General features: G+C 39.6%; 11 non-coding genes across 11 annotated transcripts; all 11 read right to left on the minus strand.

The window, feature by feature from the left end:
* Positions 1–1554: 1554 nt before the first annotated feature.
* Positions 1555–1627, minus strand: TRNAF-GAA (transfer RNA phenylalanine (anticodon GAA)). Its single transcript has one exon. It is a non-coding gene; the product is annotated as a tRNA-Phe (tRNA).
* Positions 1628–2121: 494 nt separating this feature from the next.
* TRNAF-GAA (transfer RNA phenylalanine (anticodon GAA)) lies at positions 2122–2194 on the minus strand. The gene has a single exon. It is a non-coding gene; the product is annotated as a tRNA-Phe (tRNA).
* A 2807-nt stretch (positions 2195–5001) lies between these two features.
* On the minus strand, positions 5002–5074 carry TRNAF-GAA (transfer RNA phenylalanine (anticodon GAA)). The gene has a single exon. It is a non-coding gene; the product is annotated as a tRNA-Phe (tRNA).
* Positions 5075–5582: 508 nt separating this feature from the next.
* Positions 5583–5655, minus strand: TRNAF-GAA (transfer RNA phenylalanine (anticodon GAA)). Its single transcript has one exon. It is a non-coding gene; the product is annotated as a tRNA-Phe (tRNA).
* A 2240-nt stretch (positions 5656–7895) lies between these two features.
* On the minus strand, positions 7896–7968 carry TRNAF-GAA (transfer RNA phenylalanine (anticodon GAA)). Its single transcript has one exon. It is a non-coding gene; the product is annotated as a tRNA-Phe (tRNA).
* Positions 7969–9046: 1078 nt separating this feature from the next.
* On the minus strand, positions 9047–9119 carry TRNAF-GAA (transfer RNA phenylalanine (anticodon GAA)). The gene has a single exon. It is a non-coding gene; the product is annotated as a tRNA-Phe (tRNA).
* A 494-nt stretch (positions 9120–9613) lies between these two features.
* On the minus strand, positions 9614–9686 carry TRNAF-GAA (transfer RNA phenylalanine (anticodon GAA)). Its single transcript has one exon. It is a non-coding gene; the product is annotated as a tRNA-Phe (tRNA).
* A 1672-nt stretch (positions 9687–11358) lies between these two features.
* TRNAL-GAG (transfer RNA leucine (anticodon GAG)) lies at positions 11359–11431 on the minus strand. The gene has a single exon. It is a non-coding gene; the product is annotated as a tRNA-Leu (tRNA).
* Positions 11432–14240: 2809 nt separating this feature from the next.
* On the minus strand, positions 14241–14313 carry TRNAF-GAA (transfer RNA phenylalanine (anticodon GAA)). Its single transcript has one exon. It is a non-coding gene; the product is annotated as a tRNA-Phe (tRNA).
* A 1075-nt stretch (positions 14314–15388) lies between these two features.
* TRNAF-GAA (transfer RNA phenylalanine (anticodon GAA)) lies at positions 15389–15461 on the minus strand. Its single transcript has one exon. It is a non-coding gene; the product is annotated as a tRNA-Phe (tRNA).
* Positions 15462–17133: 1672 nt separating this feature from the next.
* TRNAL-GAG (transfer RNA leucine (anticodon GAG)) lies at positions 17134–17206 on the minus strand. The gene has a single exon. It is a non-coding gene; the product is annotated as a tRNA-Leu (tRNA).
* Between the last annotated feature and the right edge of the window lie 2229 nt (positions 17207–19435).

Below are 19435 nucleotides of genomic sequence, written 5' to 3' on the forward strand. Positions count from 1 at the left end.
GTATCCTTCTCCAGTTAACTGGGTGTAATTAGGGAATTTGTTTTTTATTCTGCAAGCTAGGTATTTCTTTTTTTCTAAACTCTAAATAGGCTAGCAATCTAATGCACAGAAATGTGTGGCATGAGTAAGCAAGCTATTTCATCCGACACTTTGGTTCAAGGGAAGATGGAGACTGATGCAGACTGCGGGTTACCTAAAAATCAAGATAGAAACAGTAAATAATGGAAGTCAAAGCTGAAGGCAAGAGAGGTGGAATCCATTTTGAAAGGAAGATAGAAAACAAGTACTGTCTTGTACTGATGGTATGTCAATTAGGTTGATGAAAGGTTTTATCAATTAAATAAAACGTCACCAGAAGCTGAATCCAAGAAAGAAACACACCTAACAAGCTGTCTTCTGAGTTTTGCCGAAACCCGGGAATGAACCAGGGACCTTTAGATCTTCAGTCTAACGCTCTCCCAACTGAGCTATTTCGGCCAGTTATTTCACAGGTCCCTCTGTATTCTTCTTAATCATTGTAGACAAGACATACACCTCGAAATCATTCACTTTGAGGGTACAGCTATGTCTTAAACTTCCGGTATCCTTCTGCAGCTAACTGGGTGAAATTACTCATTTACTTTTTTGGTGCGCAACCTAGGTACTTTTTTTTTATTCCAAACTCTGAATAGGCACACAAATGTGTGGGATGAGTAAGCAAGCTATATCATCTGACAGCTTGGTTCATGGGAAAATGGAAGATGATGCAGCCTAAGCTTTACATTAAAATCAAGATAGAAACTGGAAATAATGGAAGTCAAAGCTGAAGGCAAGAGAGGTGGAAGCCATTTTGAAAGGAAGATAGAACGCAAGTGCTGTGCTCTACTGATGGTATGTCGATCAGGTTATTAAAAGGTTTCATCTATGAACTAAAATGTCTACTGAAGCTGACTCCAAGAGAGAACTACACCTAATTAGCTAGGTGCTCAGTCCTTGCCGAAACCCGCGATTGAACCAGGGACCTTTAGATCTTCAGTCTAACGCTCTCCCAACTGAGCTATTTCGGCCAGTTGTCAGAGAATACCTTCCTGATGATTCTTAATCATTGTAGGCAACAAGTGGGCATCTGATCAATCACTAGGAGGGTACATCTATGTGTTAAAGTATGCTGTATCCTTCTGCAGCTAACTGGGCACAATTAGTCAATTTATTTTTTATTGCGCAAGCTAGGTATTTCTTTTTTTCTAAACGCTAAATAGGCTAGCAATCTAATACACAGAAATGTGTGGCATGAGGAAGCAAGCTATATCATCTGACACTTTGGTCCAAAGTTAGATGGAAAATGATGCAGGCTACAGTTTACCCTAAAATCGAGATAGAAACGGCAAATAATGGAAGTCAAAGCTGAAGGCAAGAGAGGTGGAATCCATTTTGAAAGGAAGTTAGAAAACAAGTACTGTCTTGTACTGATGGTATGTCAATTAGGTTGATGAAAGGTTTTATTAATTAAATAAAACGTCACCGGAAGCTGAATCCAAGAAAGAAACACGCCTAACAAGCTGTCTTCTGAGTCTTTGCCGAAACCCGGGATTGAACCAGGGACCTTTAGATCTTCAGTCTAACGCTCTCCCAACTGAGCTATTTCGGCCACTTATTGCGCAGGTCCCTCCGTATTTTTCTTAATCATTGTAGACAAGACATACACCCCGAAATCATTCACTTTGAGGGTACAGCTATGTCTTAAACTTCCGGTATCCTTCTGCAGCTAACTGGGTGCAATTACTCATTTACTTTTTTGGTGCGCAACCTAGGTACTTCTTTTATTCCAAACTCTGAATAGGCACACAAATGTGTGGGATGAGTAAGCAAGCTATATCATCTGACAGCTTGGTTCATGGGAAAATGGAAGATGATGCAGCCTAAGCTTTAAATTAAAATCAAGATAGAAACTGGAAATAATGGAAGTCAAAGCTGAAGGCAACAGAGGTGGAAGCCATTTTGAAAGGAAGATAGAACGCAAGTGCTGTGCTCTACTGATGGTATGTTGATCAGGTTATTAAAAGGTTTCATCTATGAACTAAAATGTCTACTGAAGCTGACTCCAAGAGAGAACTACACCTAATTAGCTAGGTGCTCAGTCCTTGCCAAAACCCGGGATTGAACCAGGGACCTTTAGATCTTCAATCTAACGCTCTCCCAACTGAGCTATTTCGGCCACTTATTTCACAGGTCCCTCCGTATTCTTCTTAATCATTGTAGACAAGACATACACCTCGAAATCATTCACTTTGAGGGTACAGCTATGTCTTAAACTTCCGGTATCCTTCTGCAGCTAACTGGGTGCAATTACTCATTTACTTTTTTGGTGCGCAACCTAGGTACTTCTTTTATTCCAAACTCTGAATAGGCACACAAATGTGTGGGATGAGTAAGCAAGCTATATCATCTGACAGCTTGGTTCATGGGAAAATGTAAGATGATGCAGCCTAAGGTTTACATTAAAATCAAGATAGAAACTGGAAATAATGGAAGTCAAAGCTGAAGGCAAGAGAGGTGGAAGCCATTTTGAAAGGAAGATAGAACGCAAGTGCTGTGCTCTACTGATGGTATGTCGAACAGGTTATTAAAAGGTTTCATCTATGAACTAAAATGTCTACTGAAGCTGACTCCAAGAGAGAACTACACCTAATTAGCTAGGTGCTCAGTCCTTGCCAAAACCCGGGATTGAAACAGAGAGCTTTAGATCTTCAGTTTAACGCTCTCCCAAATGAGCTATTTCGGCCAGTTGTCAGAGAATACCTTCCTGATGATTCTTAATCATTGCAGGCAACAAGTGGGCATCTGATCAATCACTAGGAGGGTACATCTATGTGTTAAAGTATGCTGTATCCTTCTGCAGCTAACTGGGCACAATTAGTCAATTTATTTTTTATTGCGCAAGCTAGGTATTTCTTTTTTTCTAAACGCTAAATAGGCTAGCAATCTAATACACAGAAATGTGTGGCATGAGGAAGCAAGCTATATCATCTGACACTTTGGTCCAAGGTTAGATGGAAAATGATGCAGGCTACAGTTTACCCTAAAATCGAGATAGAAACGGCAAATAATGGAAGTCAAAGCTGAAGGCAAGAGAGGTGGAATCCATTTTCAAAGAAAGATAGAAAACACGTACTGTCTTGTACTGATGGTATGTCAATTAGGTTGATGAAAGGTTTTATTAATTAAATAAAACGTCACCGGAAGCTGACTCCAAAAAAGAAACTTGCCTGACGAACTAGCTGCTCAGTCTTTGACCAAACCAAGGATTTAACCAGGAACCCTTAGATCTAAAGTTTGACGTCCTCGCAACTGAGCTCTTTCAGCCCGTTTTTTCACAGTGCCTTCTTTATTATTGTTAATCATTGTAGACAAGAAATATAAGTCGCAATCATTCACTGTGAGGGTACAGCTATGTGTTACACTTTGCTGTATCCTTCTGTAGCTAACTGGGGGCAATTACTCCTTTACTTTTTTGCTACGCGAGGTAGGTACTTCTTTTTTTCTAAACTCTGAATAGGCTACCACTCTCATAAACAGAAATGTGTGGCATGACCAAGCAAGCTATATCATCTGACAGTTTGGCTCATGGGAAAATGGAAGATGACGCCGGCTACGGTTTACATTAAAATCAAGATAGAAACGGGAAATAATGGAAGTAAAAGCTGAAGGCAAGAGAGGTGGAAGCCATTTTGAAAGGAAGATAGAAAATAAGTTCTCTTTTGTACCGATGGCATGTCGATCAGGTTGATGCAAGTTTTTATCAATGAAATAAAATGTCACTTGAGAGTGACTCCAAGAAAGAAACATGCCTAACAAGCTGAGTGCTTGGTCTTTGGCACAACCCAGGATTGAACCAAGGACCTTTTTTATCTTTAGTCTAACATTATCCTAACTGAGATATTTTAGCCAGGTGTCATGAAAAGCTTTCCGTATCATTTTTAATCATTGTAGACAAGACACAGAAGTCTAAATCATTCACTGTGAGGGTACAGCTATGTCTTAAACTTTGTTGTATCCTTCTCCAGTTAACTGGGTGTAATTAGGGAATTTGTTTTTTATTCTGCAAGCTAGGTATTTCTTTTTTTCTAAACTCTAAATAGGCTAGCAATCTAATGCACAGAAATGTGTGGCATGAGTAAGCAAGCTATTTCATCCGACACTTTGGTTCAAGGGAAGATGGAGACTGATGCAGACTGCGGGTTACCTAAAAATCAAGATAGAAACAGTAAATAATGGAAGTCAAAGCTGAAGGCAAGAGAGGTGGAATCCATTTTGAAAGGAAGATAGAAAACAAGTACTGTCTTGTACTGATGGTATGTCAATTAGGTTGATGAAAGGTTTTATCAATTAAATAAAACGTCACCAGAAGCTGAATCCAAGAAAGAAACACGCCTAAAAAGCTGTCTTCTGAGTCTTTGCCGAAACCCGGGATTGAACCAGGGACCTTTAGATCTTCAGTCTAACGCTCTCCCAACTGAGCTATTTCTGCAAGTTATTTCACAGCTCCCTCCGTTTTCTTCTTAATCTTTGTAGACAAGACATACACCTCCAAATCATTCACTTTGATGGTACAGCTATGTCTTAAACTTCCGGTATCCTTCTGCAGCTAACTGGGTGCATTTACTCATTTACTTTTTTGGTGCGCAACCTAGGTACTTCTTTTATTCCAAACTCTGTATAGGCACACAAATGTGTGGGATGAGTAAGCAAGCTATATCATCTGACAGCTTGGTTCATGGGAAAATAGAAGATGATGCAGCCTAAGCTTTACATTAAAATCAAGATACAAACTGGAAATAATGGAAGTCAAAGCTGAAGGCAACAGAGGTGGAAGCCATTTTGAAAGGAAGATAGAACGCAAGTGCTGTGCTCTACTGATGGTATGTCGATCAGGTTATTGAAAGGTTTCATCTATGAACTAAAATGTCTACTGAAGCTGACTCCAAGAGAGAACTACACCTAATTAGCTAGGTGCTCAGTCCTTGCCGAAACCCGGGATTGAACCAGGGACCTTTAGATCTTCAGTCTAACGCTCTCCCAACTGAGCTATTTCGGCCAGTTGTCAGAGAATACCTTCCTGATGATTCTTAATCATTGTAGGCAACAAGTGGGCATCTGATCAATCACTAGGAGGGTACATCTATGTGTTAAAGTATGCTGTATCCTTCTGCAGCTAACTGGGCACAATTAGTCAATTTATTTTTTATTGCGCAAGCTAGGTATTTCTTTTTTTCTAAACGCTAAATAGGCTAGCAATCTAATACACAGAAATGTGTGGCATGAGGAAGCAAGCTATATCATCTGACACTTTGGTCCAAGGTTAGATGGAAAATGATGCAGGCTACAGTTTACCCTAAAATCGAGATAGAAACGGCAAATAATCGAAGTCAAAGCTGAAGGCAAGAGAGGTGGAAACCATTTTCAAAGGAAGATAGAAAACACGTACTGTCTTGTACTGATGGTATGTCAATTAGGTTGATGAAAGGTTTTATCAATTAAATAAAACGTCACCAGAAGCTGAATCCAAGAAAGAAACACGCCTAACAAGCTGTCTTCTGAGTCTTTGCCGAAACCCGGGATTGAACCAGGGACCTTTAGATCTTCAGTCTAACGCTCTCCCAACTGAGCTATTTCGGCCACTTATTTCACATGTCCCTCCGTATTCTTCTTAATCATTGTAGACAAGACATACACCTCGAAATCATTCACTTTGAGGGTACAGCTATGTCTTAAACTTCCGGTATCCTTCTGCAGCTAACTGGGTGCAATTACTCATTTACTTTTTTGGTGCGCAACCTAGGTACTTCTTTTATTCCAAACTCTGAATAGGCACACAAATGTGTGGGATGAGTAAGCAAGCTATATCATCTGACAGCTTGGTTCATGGGAAAATGTAAGATGATGCAGCCTAAGGTTTACATTAAAATCAAGATAGAAACTGGAAATAATGGAAGTCAAAGCTGAAGGCAAGAGAGGTGGAAGCCATTTTGAAAGGAAGATAGAACGCAAGTGCTGTGCTCTACTGATGGTATGTCGAACAGGTTATTAAAAGGTTTCATCTATGAACTAAAATGTCTACTGAAGCTGACTCCAAGAGAGAACTACACCTAATTAGCTAGGTGCTCAGTCCTTGCCAAAACCCGGGATTGAACCAGAGAGCTTTAGATCTTCAGTTTAACGCTCTCCCAAATGAGCTATTTCGGCCAGTTGTCAGAGAATACCTTCCTGATGATTCTTAATCATTGCAGGCAACAAGTGGGCATCTGATCAATCACTAGGAGGGTACATCTATGTGTTAAAGTATGCTGTATCCTTCTGCAGCTAACTGGGCACAATTAGTCAATTTATTTTTTATTGCGCAAGCTAGGTATTTCTTTTTTTCTAAACGCTAAATAGGCTAGCAATCTAATACACAGAAATGTGTGGCATGAGGAAGCAAGCTATATCATCTGACACTTTGGTCCAAGGTTAGATGGAAAATGATGCAGGCTACAGTTTACCCTAAAATCGAGATAGAAACGGCAAATAATGGAAGTCAAAGCTGAAGGCAAGAGAGGTGGAATCCATTTTCAAAGAAAGATAGAAAACACGTACTGTCTTGTACTGATGGTATGTCAATTAGGTTGATGAAAGGTTTTATTAATTAAATAAAACGTCACCGGAAGCTGACTCCAAAAAAGAAACTTGCCTGACGAACTAGCTGCTCAGTCTTTGACCAAACCAAGGATTTAACCAGGAACCCTTAGATCTAAAGTTTGACGTCCTCGCAACTGAGCTCTTTCAGCCCGTTTTTTCACAGTGCCTTCTTTATTATTGTTAATCATTGGAGACAAGAAATATAAGTCGCAATCATTCACTGTGAGGGTACAGCTATGTGTTACACTTTGCTGTATCCTTCTGTAGTTAACTGGGGGCAATTACTCCTTTACTTTTTTGCTACGCGAGGTAGGTACTTCTTTTTTTCTAAACTCTGAATAGGCTACCACTCTCATAAACAGAAATGTGTGGCATGACCAAGCAAGCTATATCATCTGACAGTTTGGCTCATGGGAAAATGGAAGATGACGCCGGCTACGGTTTACATTAAAATCAAGATAGAAACGGGAAATAATGGAAGTCAAAGCTGAAGGCAAGAGAGGTGGAAGCCATTTTGAAAGGAAGATAGAAAATAAGTTCTCTTTTGTACCGATGGCATGTCGATCAGGTTGATGCAAGTTTTTATCAATGAAATAAAATGTCACTTGAGAGTGACTCCAAGAAAGAAACATGCCTAACAAGCTGAGTGCTTGGTCTTTGGCACAACCCAGGATTGAACCAAGGACCTTTTTTATCTTTAGTCTAACATTATCCTAACTGAGATATTTTAGCCAGGTGTCATGAAAAGCTTTCCGTATCATTTTTAATCATTGTAGACAAGACACAGAAGTCTAAATCATTCACTGTGAGGGTACAGCTATGTCTTAAACTTTGTTGTATCCTTCTCCAGTTAACTGGGTGTAATTAGGGAATTTGTTTTTTATTCTGCAAGCTAGGTATTTCTTTTTTTCTAAACTCTAAATAGGCTAGCAATCTAATGCACAGAAATGTGTGGCATGAGTAAGCAAGCTATTTCATCCGACACTTTGGTTCAAGGGAAGATGGAGACTGATGCAGACTGCGGGTTACCTAAAAATCAAGATAGAAACAGTAAATAATGGAAGTCAAAGCTGAAGGCAAGAGAGGTGGAATCCATTTTGAAAGGAAGATAGAAAACAAGTACTGTCTTGTACTGATGGTATGTCAATTAGGTTGATGAAAGGTTTTATCAATTAAATAAAACGTCACCAGAAGCTGAATCCAAGAAAGAAACACGCCTAAAAAGCTGTCTTCTGAGTCTTTGCCGAAACCCGGGATTGAACCAGGGACCTTTAGATCTTCAGTCTAACGCTCTCCCAACTGAGCTATTTCGGCCAGTTATTTCACAGCTCCCTCCGTTTTCTTCTTAATCATTGTAGACAAGACATACACCTCCAAATCATTCACTTTGATGGTACAGCTATGTCTTAAACTTCCGGTATCCTTCTGCAGCTAACTGGGTGCAATTACTCATTTACTTTTTTGGTGCGCAACCTAGGTACTTCTTTTATTCCAAACTCTGAATAGGCACACAAATGTGTGGGATGAGTAAGCAAGCTATATCATCTGACAGCTTGGTTCATGGGAAAATGGAAGATGATGCAGCCTAAGCTTTACATTAAAATCAAGATAGAAACTGGAAATAATGGAAGTCAAAGCTGAAGGCAAGAGAGGTGGAAGCCATTTTGAAAGGAAGATCGAAAATAAGTGCTCTTTTGTACCGATGGCATGTCGATCAGGTTGATGCAAGTTTTTATCAATGAAATAAAATGTCCCTTGAGAGTGACTCCAAGAAAGAAACATGCCTAACAAGCTGAGTGCTTGGTCTTTGGCACAACCCAGGATTGAACCAAGGACCTTTTTTTATCTTTAGTCTAACATTCTCCCAACTGAGATATTTAAACCAGGTGTCATGAAAAGCTTTCCGTATCATTTTTAATCATTGTAGACAAGACACTGAAGTCTAAATCATTCACTGTGAGGGTACAGCTATGTCTTAAACTTTGCTGTATCCTTCTCCAGTTAACTGGGTGTAATTAGGGAATTCGTTTTTTATTGTGCAAGCTAGGTATTTCTTTTTTTCTAAACTCTAAATAGGCTAGCAATCTAATGCACAGAAATGTGTGGCATGAGTAAGCAAGCTATTTCATCCGACACTTTGGTTCAAGGGAAGATGGAGACTGATGCAGACTGCGGGTTACCTAAAAATCAAGACAGAAACAGTAAATAATGGAAGTCAAAGCTGAAGGCAAGAGAGGTGGAATCCATTTTGAAAGGAAGATAGAAAACAAGTACTGTCTTGTACTGATGGTATGTCAATTAGGTTGATGAAAGGTTTTATCAATTAAATAAAACGTCACCAGAAGCTGAATCCAAGAAAGAAACACGCCTAACAAGCTGTCTTCAGAGTCTTTGCCGAAACCCGGGATTGAACCAGGGACCTTTAGATCTTCAGTCTAACGCTCTCCCAACTGAGCTATTTCGGCCACTTATTTCACATGTCCCTCCGTATTCTTCTTAATCATTGTAGACAAGACATACACCTCGAAATCATTCACTTTGAGGGTACAGCTATGTCTTAAACTTCCGGTATCCTTCTGCAGCTAACTGGGTGCAATTACTCATTTACTTTTTTGGTGCGCAACCTAGGTACTTCTTTTATTCCAAACTCTGAATAGGCACACAAATGTGTGGGATGAGTAAGCAAGCTATATCATCTGACAGCTTGGTTCATGGGAAAATGGAAGATGATGCAGCCTAAGGTTTACATTAAAATCAAGATAGAAACTGGAAATAATGGAAGTCAAAGCTGAAGGCAAGAGAGGTGGAAGCCATTTTGAAAGGAAGATAGAACGCAAGTGCTGTGCTCTACTGATGGTATGTCGATCAGGTTATTGAAAGGTTTCATCTATGAACTAAAATGTCTACTGAAGCTGACTCCAAGAGAGAACTACACCTAATTAGCTAGGTGCTCAGTCCTTGCCGAAACCCGGGATTGAACCAGGGACCTTTAGATCTTCAGTCTAACGCTCTCCCAACTGAGCTATTTCGGCCAGTTGTCAAAGAATACCTTCCTGATGATTCTTAATCATTGTAGGCAACAAGTGGGCATCTGATCAATCACTAGGAGGGTACATCTATGAGTTAAAGTATGCTGTATCCTTCTGCAGCTAACTGGGCACAATTAGTCAATTTATTTTTTATTGCGCAAGCTAGGTATTTCTTTTTTTCTAAACGCTAAATAGGCTAGCAATCTAATACACAGAAATGTGTGGCATGAGGAAGCAAGCTATATCATCTGACACTTTGGTCCAAGGTTAGATGGAAAATGATGCAGGCTACAGTTTACCCTAAAATCGAGATAGAAACGGCAAATAAGGGAAGTCAAAGCTGAAGGCAAGAGAGGTGGAATCCATTTTCAAAGAAAGATAGAAAACACGTACTGTCTTGTACTGATGGTATGTCAATTAGGTTGATGAAAGGTTTTATTAATTAAATAAAACGTCACCGGAAGCTGACTCCAAAAAAGAAACTTGCCTGACGAACTAGCTGCTCAGTCTTTGACCAAACCAAGGATTTAACCAGGGACCCTTAGATCTAAAGTTTGACGTCCTCGCAACTGAGCTCTTTCAGCCCGTTTTTTCACAGTGCCTTCCTTATTATTATTAATCATTGTAGACAAGAAATATAAGTCGCAATCATTCACTGTGAGGGTACAGCTATGTGTTACACTTTGCTGTATCCTTCTGTAGCTAACTGGGGGCAATTACTCCTTTACTTTTTTGCTACGCGAGCTAGGTACTTCTTTTTTTCTAAACTCTGAATAGGCTACCATTCTCATAAACAGAAATGTGTGGCATGACTAAGCAAGCTATATCATCTGACAGTTTGGCTCATGGGAAAATGGAAGATGACGCCGCCTACGGTTTACATCAAAATCAAGATACAAACGGGAAATAATGGAAGTCAAAGCTGAAGGCAAGAGAGGTGGAAGCCATTTTGAAAGGAAGATAGAAAATAAGTGCTCTTTTGTACCGATGGCATGTCGATCAGGTTGATGCAAGTTTTTATCAATGAAATAAAATGTCACTTGAGAGTGACTCCAAGAAAGAAACATGCCTAACAAGCTGAGTGCTTGGTCTTTGGCACAACCCAGGATTGAACCAAGGACCTTTTTTATCTTTAGTCTAACATTCTCCCAACTGAGATATTTTAGCCAGGTGTCATGAAAAGCTTTCCGTATCATTTTTAATCATTGTAGACAAGACACAGAAGTCTAAATCATTCACTGTGAGGGTTCAGCTATGTCTTAAACTTTGCTGTATCCTTCTCCAGTTAACTGGGTGTAATTAGGGAATTCGTTTTTTATTGTGCAAGCTAGGTATTTCTTTTTTTCTAAACTCTAAATAGGCTAGCAATCTAATGCACAGAAATGTGTGGCATGAGTAAGCAAGCTATTTCATCCGACACTTTGGTTCAAGGGAAGATGGAGACTGATGCAGACTGCGGGTTACCTAAAAATCAAGATAGAAACAGTAAATAATGGAAGTCAAAGCTGAAGGCAAGAGAGGTGGAATCCATTTTGAAAGGAAGATAGAAAACAAGTACTGTCTTGTACTGATGGTATGTCAATTAGGTTGATGAAAGGTTTTATCAATTAAATAAAACGTCACCAGAAGCTGAATCCAAGAAAGAAACACACCTAACAAGCTGTCTTCTGAGTTTTGCCGAAACCCGGGATTGAACCAGGGACCTTTAGATCCTCAGTCTAACGCTCTCCCAACTGAGCTATTTCAGCCAGTTATTTCATAGGTCCCTCTGTATTCTTCTTAATCATTGTAGACAAGACATACACCTCGAAATCATTCACTTTGAGGGTACAGCTATGTCTTAAACTTCCGGTATCCTTCTGCAGCTAACTGGGTGAAATTACTCATTTACTTTTTTGGTGCGCAACCTAGGTACTTTTTTTTTATTCCAAACTCTGAATAGGCACACAAATGTGTGGGATGAGTAAGCAAGCTATATCATCTGACAGCTTGGTTCATGGGAAAATGTAAGATGATGCAGCCTAAGGTTTACATTAAAATCAAGATAGAAACTGGAAATAATGGAAGTCAAAGCTGAAGGCAAGAGAGGTGGAAGCCATTTTGAAAGGAAGATAGAACGCAAGTGCTGTGCTCTACTGATGGTATGTCGAACAGGTTATTAAAAGGTTTCATCTATGAACTAAAATGTCTACTGAAGCTGACTCCAAGAGAGAACTACACCTAATTAGCTAGGTGCTCAGTCCTTGCCGAAACCCGGGATTGAACCAGAGAGCTTTAGATCTTCAGTTTAACGCTCTCCCAAATGAGCTATTTCGGCCAGTTGTCAGAGAATACCTTCCTGATGATTCTTAATCATTGCAGGCAACAAGTGGGCATCTGATCAATCACTAGGAGGGTACATCTATGTGTTAAAGTATGCTGTATCCTTCTGCAGCTAACTGGGCACAATTAGTCAATTTATTTTTTATTGCGCAAGCTAGGTATTTCTTTTTTTCTAAACGCTAAATAGGCTAGCAATCTAATACACAGAAATGTGTGGCATGAGGAAGCAAGCTATATCATCTGACACTTTGGTCCAAGGTTAGATGGAAAATGATGCAGGCTACAGTTTACCCTAAAATCGAGATAGAAACGGCAAATAATGGAAGTCAAAGCTGAAGGCAAGAGAGGTGGAATCCATTCTCAAAGAAAGATAGAAAACACGTACTGTCTTGTACTGATGGTATGTCAATTAGGTTGATGAAAGGTTTTATTAATTAAATAAAACGTCACCGGAAGCTGACTCCAAAAAAGAAACTTGCCTGACGAACTAGCTGCTCAGTCTTTGACCAAACCAAGGATTTAACCAGGGACCCTTAGATCTAAAGTTTGACGTCCTCGCAACTGAGCTCTTTCAGCCCGTTTTTTCACAGTGCCTTCCTTATTATTGTTAATCATTGTAGACAAGAAATATAAGTCGCAATCATTCACTGTGAGGGTACAGCTATGTGTTACACTTTGCTGTATCCTTCTGTAGCTAACTGGGGGCAATTACTCCTTTACTTTTTTGCTACGCGAGGTAGGTACTTCTTTTTTTCTAAACTCTGAATAGGCTACCACTCTCATAAACAGAAATGTGTGGCATGACCAAGCAAGCTATATCATCTGACAGTTTGGCTCATGGGAAAATGGAAGATGACGCCGGCTAGGGTTTACATTAAAATCAAGATAGAAACGGGAAATAATGGAAGTCAAAGCTGAAGGCAAGAGAGGTGGAAGCCATTTTGAAAGGAAGATAGAAAATAAGTTCTCTTTTGTACCGATGGCATGTCGATCAGATTGATGCAAGTTTTTATCAATGAAATAAAATGTCACTTGAGAGTGACTCCAAGAAAGAAACATGCCTAACAAGCTGAGTGCTTGGTCTTTGGCACAACCCAGGATTGAACCAAGGACCTTTTTTATCTTTAGTCTAACATTATCCTAACTGAGATATTTTAGCCAGGTGTCATGAAAAGCTTTCCGTATCATTTTTAATCATTGTAGACAAGACACAGAAGTCTAAATCATTCACTGTGAGGGTACAGCTATGTCTTAAACTTTGTTGTATCCTTCTCCAGTTAATAGGGTGTAATTAGGGAATTTGTTTTTTATTCTGCAAGCTAGGTATTTCTTTTTTTCTAAACTCTAAATAGGCTAGCAATCTAATGCACAGAAATGTGTGGCATGAGTAAGCAAGCTATTTCATCCGACACTTTGGTTCAAGGGAAGATGGAGACTGATGCAGACTGCGGGTTACCTAAAAATCAAGATAGAAACAGTAAATAATGGAAGTCAAAGCTGAAGGCAAGAGAGGTGGAATCCATTTTGAAAGGAAGATAGAAAACAAGTACTGTCTTGTACTGATGGTATGTCAATTAGGTTGATGAAAGGTTTTATCAATTAAATAAAACGTCACCAGAAGCTGAATCCAAGAAAGAAACACGCCTAAAAGGCTGTCTTCTGAGTCTTTGCCGAAACCCGGGATTGAACCAGGGACCTTTATATCTTCAGTCTAACGCTCTCCCAACTGAGCTATTTCGGCCAGTTATTTCACAGCTCCCTCCGTTTTCTTCTTAATCATTGTAGACAAGACATACACCTCCAAATCATTCACTTTGATGGTACAGCTATGTCTTAAACTTCCGGTATCCTTCTGCAGCTAACTGGGTGCATTTACTCATTTACTTTTTTGGTGCGCAACCTAGGTACTTCTTTTATTCCAAACTCTGAATAGGCACACAAATGTGTGGGATGAGTAAGCAAGCTATATCATCTGACAGCTTGGTTCATGGGAAAATAGAAGATGATGCAGCCTAAGCTTTACATTAAAATCAAGATACAAACTGGAAATAATGGAAGTCAAAGCTGAAGGCAACAGAGGTGGAAGCCATTTTGAAAGGAAGATAGAACGCAAGTGCTGTGCTCTACTGATGGTATGTCGATCAGGTTATTGAAAGGTTTCATCTATGAACTAAAACGTCTACTGAAGCTGACTCCAAGAGAGAACTACACCTAATTAGCTAGGTGCTCAGTCCTTGCCGAAACCCGGGATTGAACCAGGGACCTTTAGATCTTCAGTCTAACGCTCTCCCAACTGAGCTATTTCGGCCAGTTGTCAGAGAATACCTTCCTGATGATTCTTAATCATTGTAGGCAACAAGTGGGCATCTGATCAATCACTAGGAGGGTACATCTATGTGTTAAAGTATGCTGTATCCTTCTGCAGCTAACTGGGCACAATTAGTCAATTTATTTTTTATTGCGCAAGCTAGGTATTTCTTTTTTTCTAAACGCTAAATAGGCTAGCAATCTAATACACAGAAATGTGTGGCATGAGGAAGCAAGCTATATCATCTGACACTTTGGTCCAAGGTTAGATGGAAAATGATGCAGGCTACAGTTTACCCTAAAATCGAGATAGAAACGGCAAATAATCGAAGTCAAAGCTGAAGGCAAGAGAGGTGGAAACCATTTTCAAAGGAAGATAGAAAACACGTACTGTCTTGTACTGATGGTATGTCAATTAGGTTGATGAAAGGTTTTATCAATTAAATAAAACGTCACCAGAAGCTGAATCCAAGAAAGAAACACGCCTAACAAGCTGCCTTCTGAGTCTTTGTCGAAACCCGGGATTGAACCAGGGACCTTTAGATCTTCAGTCTAACACTCTCCCAACTGAGCTATTTCGGCCAGTTATTTCACAGGTCCCTCCGTTTTCTTCTTAATCATTGTAGACAAGACATACACCTCGAAATCATTCACTTTGAGGGTACAGCTATGTCTTAAACTTCCGGTATCCTTCTGCAGCTAACTGGGTGCATTTACTCATTTACTTTTTTGGTGCGCAACCTAGGTACTTCTTTTATTCCAAACTCTGAATAGGCACACAAATGTGTGGGCTGAGTAAGCAAGCTATATCATCTGACAGCTTGGTTCATGGGAAAATAGAAGATGATGCAGCCTAAGCTTTACATTAAAATCAAGATAGAAACTGGAAATAATGGAAGTCAAAGCTGAAGGCAAGAGAGGTGGAAGCCATTTTCAAAGGAAGATAGAACGCAAGTGCTGTGCTCTACTGATGGTATGTCGATCAGGTTATTGAAAGGTTTCATCTATGAACTAAAATGTCTACTGAAGCTGACTCCAAGAGAGAACTACACCTAATTAGCTAGGTGCTCAGTCCTTGCCAAAACCCGGGATTGAACCAGGGACCTTTAGATCTTCAGTCTAACGCTCTCCCAACTGAGCTATTTCGGCCAGTTGTCAAAGAATACCTTCCTGATGATTCTTAATCATTGTAGGCAACAAGTGGGCATCTGATCAATCACTAGGAGGGTACATCTATGTGTTAAAGTATGCTGTATCCTTCTGCAGCTAACTGGGCACAATTAGTCAATTTATTTTTTATTGCGCAAGCTAGGTATTTCATTTTTTCTAAACGCTAAATAGGCTAGCAATCTAATACACAGAAATGTGTGGCATGAGGAAGCAAGCTATATCATCTGACACTTTGGTCCAAGGTTAGATGGAAAATGATGCAGGCTACAGTTTACCCTAAAATCGAGATAGAAACGGGAAATAATGGAAGTCAAAGCTGAAGGCAAGAGAGGTGGAATCCATTTTCAAAGGAAGATAGAAAACACGTACTGTCTTGTACTGATGGTATGTCAATTAGGTTGATGAAAGGTTTTATTAATTAAATAAAACGTCACCGGAAGCTGACTCCAAAAAAGAAACTTGCCTGACGAACTAGCTGCTCAGTCTTTGACCAAACCAAGAATTTAACCAGGGACCCTTAGATCTAAAGTTTGACGTCCTCGCAACTGAGCTCTTTCAGCCCGTTTTTTCACAGTGCCTTCCTTATTATTATTAATCATTGTAGACAAGAAATATAAGTCGCAATCATTCACTGTGAGGGTACAGCTATGTGTTACACTTTGCTGTATCCTTCTGTAGCTAACTGGGGGCAATTACTCCTTTACTTTTTTGCTACGCGAGCTAGGTACTTCTTTTTTTCTAAACTCTGAATAGGCTACCACTCTCATAAACAGAAATGTGTGGCATGACTAAGCAAGCTATATCATCTGACAGTTTGGCTCATGGGAAAATGGAAGATGACGCCGCCTACGGTTTACATCAAAATCAAGATAGAAACGGGAAATAATGGAAGTCAAAGCTGAAGGCAAGAGAGGTGGAAGCCATTTTGAAAGGAAGATAGAAAATAAGTGCTCTTTTGTACCGATGGCATGTCGATCAGGTTGATGCAAGTTTTTATCAATGAAATAAAATGTCACTTGAGAGTGACTCCAAGAAAGAAACATGCCTAACAAGCTGAGTGCTTGGTCTTTGGCACAACCCAGGATTGGACCAAGGACCTTTTTTATCTTTAGTCTAACATTCTCCCAACTGAGATATTTTAGCCAGGTGTCATGAAAAGCTTTCCGTATCATTTTTAATCATTGTAGACAAGACACAGAAGTCTAAATCATTCACTGTGAGGGTTCAGCTATGTCTTAAACTTTGCTGTATCCTTCTCCAGTTAACTGGGTGTAATTAGGGAATTCGTTTTTTATTGTGCAAGCTAGGTATTTCTTTTTTTCTAAACTCTAAATAGGCTAGCAATCTAATGCACAGAAATGTGTGGCATGAGTAAGCAAGCTATTTCATCCGACACTTTGGTTCAAGGGAAGATGGAGACTGATGCAGACTGCGGGTTACCTAAAAATCAAGATAGAAACAGTAAATAATGGAAGTCAAAGCTGAAGGCAAGAGAGGTGGAATCCATTTTGAAAGGAAGATAGAAAACAAGTACTGTCTTGTACTGATGGTATGTCAATTAGGTTGATGAAAGGTTTTATCAATTAAATAAAACGTCACCAGAAGCTGAATCCAAGAAAGAAACACACCTAACAAGCTGTCTTCTGAGTTTTGCCGAAACCCGGGATTGAACCAGGGACCTTTAGATCCTCAGTCTAACGCTCTCCCAACTGAGCTATTTCAGCCAGTTATTTCACAGGTCCCTCTGTATTCTTCTTAATCATTGTAGACAAGACATACACCTCGAAATCATTCACTTTGAGGGTACAGCTATGTCTTAAACTTCCGGTATCCTTCTGCAGCTAACTGGGTGAAATTACTCATTTACTTTTTTGGTGCGCAACCTAGGTACTTTTTTTTTATTCCAAACTCTGAATAGGCACACAAATGTGTGGGATGAGTAAGCAAGCTATATCATCTGACAGCTTGGTTCATGGGAAAATGTAAGATGATGCAGCCTAAGGTTTACATTAAAATCAAGATAGAAACTGGAAATAATGGAAGTCAAAGCTGAAGGCAAGAGAGGTGGAAGCCATTTTGAAAGGAAGATAGAACGCAAGTGCTGTGCTCTACTGATGGTATGTCGAACAGGTTATTAAAAGGTTTCATCTATGAACTAAAATGTCTACTGAAGCTGACTCCAAGAGAGAACTACACCTAATTAGCTAGGTGCTCAGTCCTTGCCGAAACCCGGGATTGAACCAGAGAGCTTTAGATCTTCAGTTTAACGCTCTCCCAAATGAGCTATTTCGGCCAGTTGTCAGAGAATACCTTCCTGATGATTCTTAATCATTGCAGGCAACAAGTGGGCATCTGATCAATCACTAGGAGGGTACATCTATGTGTTAAAGTATGCTGTATCCTTCTGCAGCTAACTGGGCACAATTAGTCAATTTATTTTTTATTGCGCAAGCTAGGTATTTCTTTTTTTCTAAACGCTAAATAGGCTAGCAATCTAATACACAGAAATGTGTGGCATGAGGAAGCAAGCTATATCATCTGACACTTTGGTCCAAGGTTAGATGGAAAATGATGCAGGCTACAGTTTACCCTAAAATCGAGATAGAAACGGCAAATAATGGAAGTCAAAGCTGAAGGCAAGAGAGGTGGAATCCATTCTCAAAGAAAGATAGAAAACACGTACTGTCTTGTACTGATGGTATGTCAATTAGGTTGATGAAAGGTTTTATTAATTAAATAAAACGTCACCGGAAGCTGACTCCAAAAAAGAAACTTGCCTGACGAACTAGCTGCTCAGTCTTTGACCAAACCAAGGATTTAACCAGGGACCCTTAGATCTAAAGTTTGACGTCCTCGCAACTGAGCTCTTTCAGCCCGTTTTTTCACAGTGCCTTCCTTATTATTGTTAATCATTGTAGACAAGAAATATAAGTCGCAATCATTCACTGTGAGGGTACAGCTATTTGTTACACTTTGCTGTATCCTTCTGTAGCTAACTGGGGGCAATTACTCCTTTACTTTTTTGCTACGCGAGGTAGGTACTTCTTTTTTTCTAAACTCTGAATAGGCTACCACTCTCATAAACAGAAATGTGTGGCATGACCAAGCAAGCTATATCATCTGACAGTTTGGCTCATGGGAAAATGGAAGATGACGCCGGCTAGGGTTTACATTAAAATCAAGATAGAAACGGGAAATAATGGAAGTCAAAGCTGAAGGCAAGAGAGGTGGAAGCCATTTTGAAAGGAAGATAGAAAATAAGTTCTCTTTTGTACCGATGGCATGTCGATCAGGTTGATGCAAGTTTTTATCAATGAAATAAAATGTCACTTGAGAGTGACTCCAAGAAAGAAACATGCCTAACAAGCTGAGTGCTTGGTCTTTGGCACAACCCAGGATTGAACCAAGGACCTTTTTTATCTTTAGTCTAACATTATCCTAACTGAGATATTTTAGCCAGGTGTCATGAAAAGCTTTCCGTATCATTTTTAATCATTGTAGACAAGACACAGAAGTCTAAATCATTCACTGTGAGGGTACAGCTATGTCTTAAACTTTGTTGTATCCTTCTCCAGTTAATAGGGTGTAATTAGGGAATTTGTTTTTTATTCTGCAAGCTAGGTATTTCTTTTTTTCTAAACTCTAAATAGGCTAGCAATCTAATGCACAGAAATGTGTGGCATGAGTAAGCAAGCTATTTCATCCGACACTTTGGTTCAAGGGAAGATGGAGACTGATGCAGACTGCGGGTTACCTAAAAATCAAGATAGAAACAGTAAATAATGGAAGTCAAAGCTGAAGGCAAGAGAGGTGGAATCCATTTTGAAAGGAAGATAGAAAACAAGTACTGTCTTGTACTGATGGTATGTCAATTAGGTTGATGAAAGGTTTTATCAATTAAATAAAACGTCACCAGAAGCTGAATCCAAGAAAGAAACACGCCTAAAAGGCTG

The sequence above is a fragment of the Pleurodeles waltl genome, chromosome 8 (assembly GCF_031143425.1).
Source record: "Pleurodeles waltl isolate 20211129_DDA chromosome 8, aPleWal1.hap1.20221129, whole genome shotgun sequence".
NCBI lineage: Eukaryota > Metazoa > Chordata > Amphibia > Caudata > Salamandridae > Pleurodeles > Pleurodeles waltl.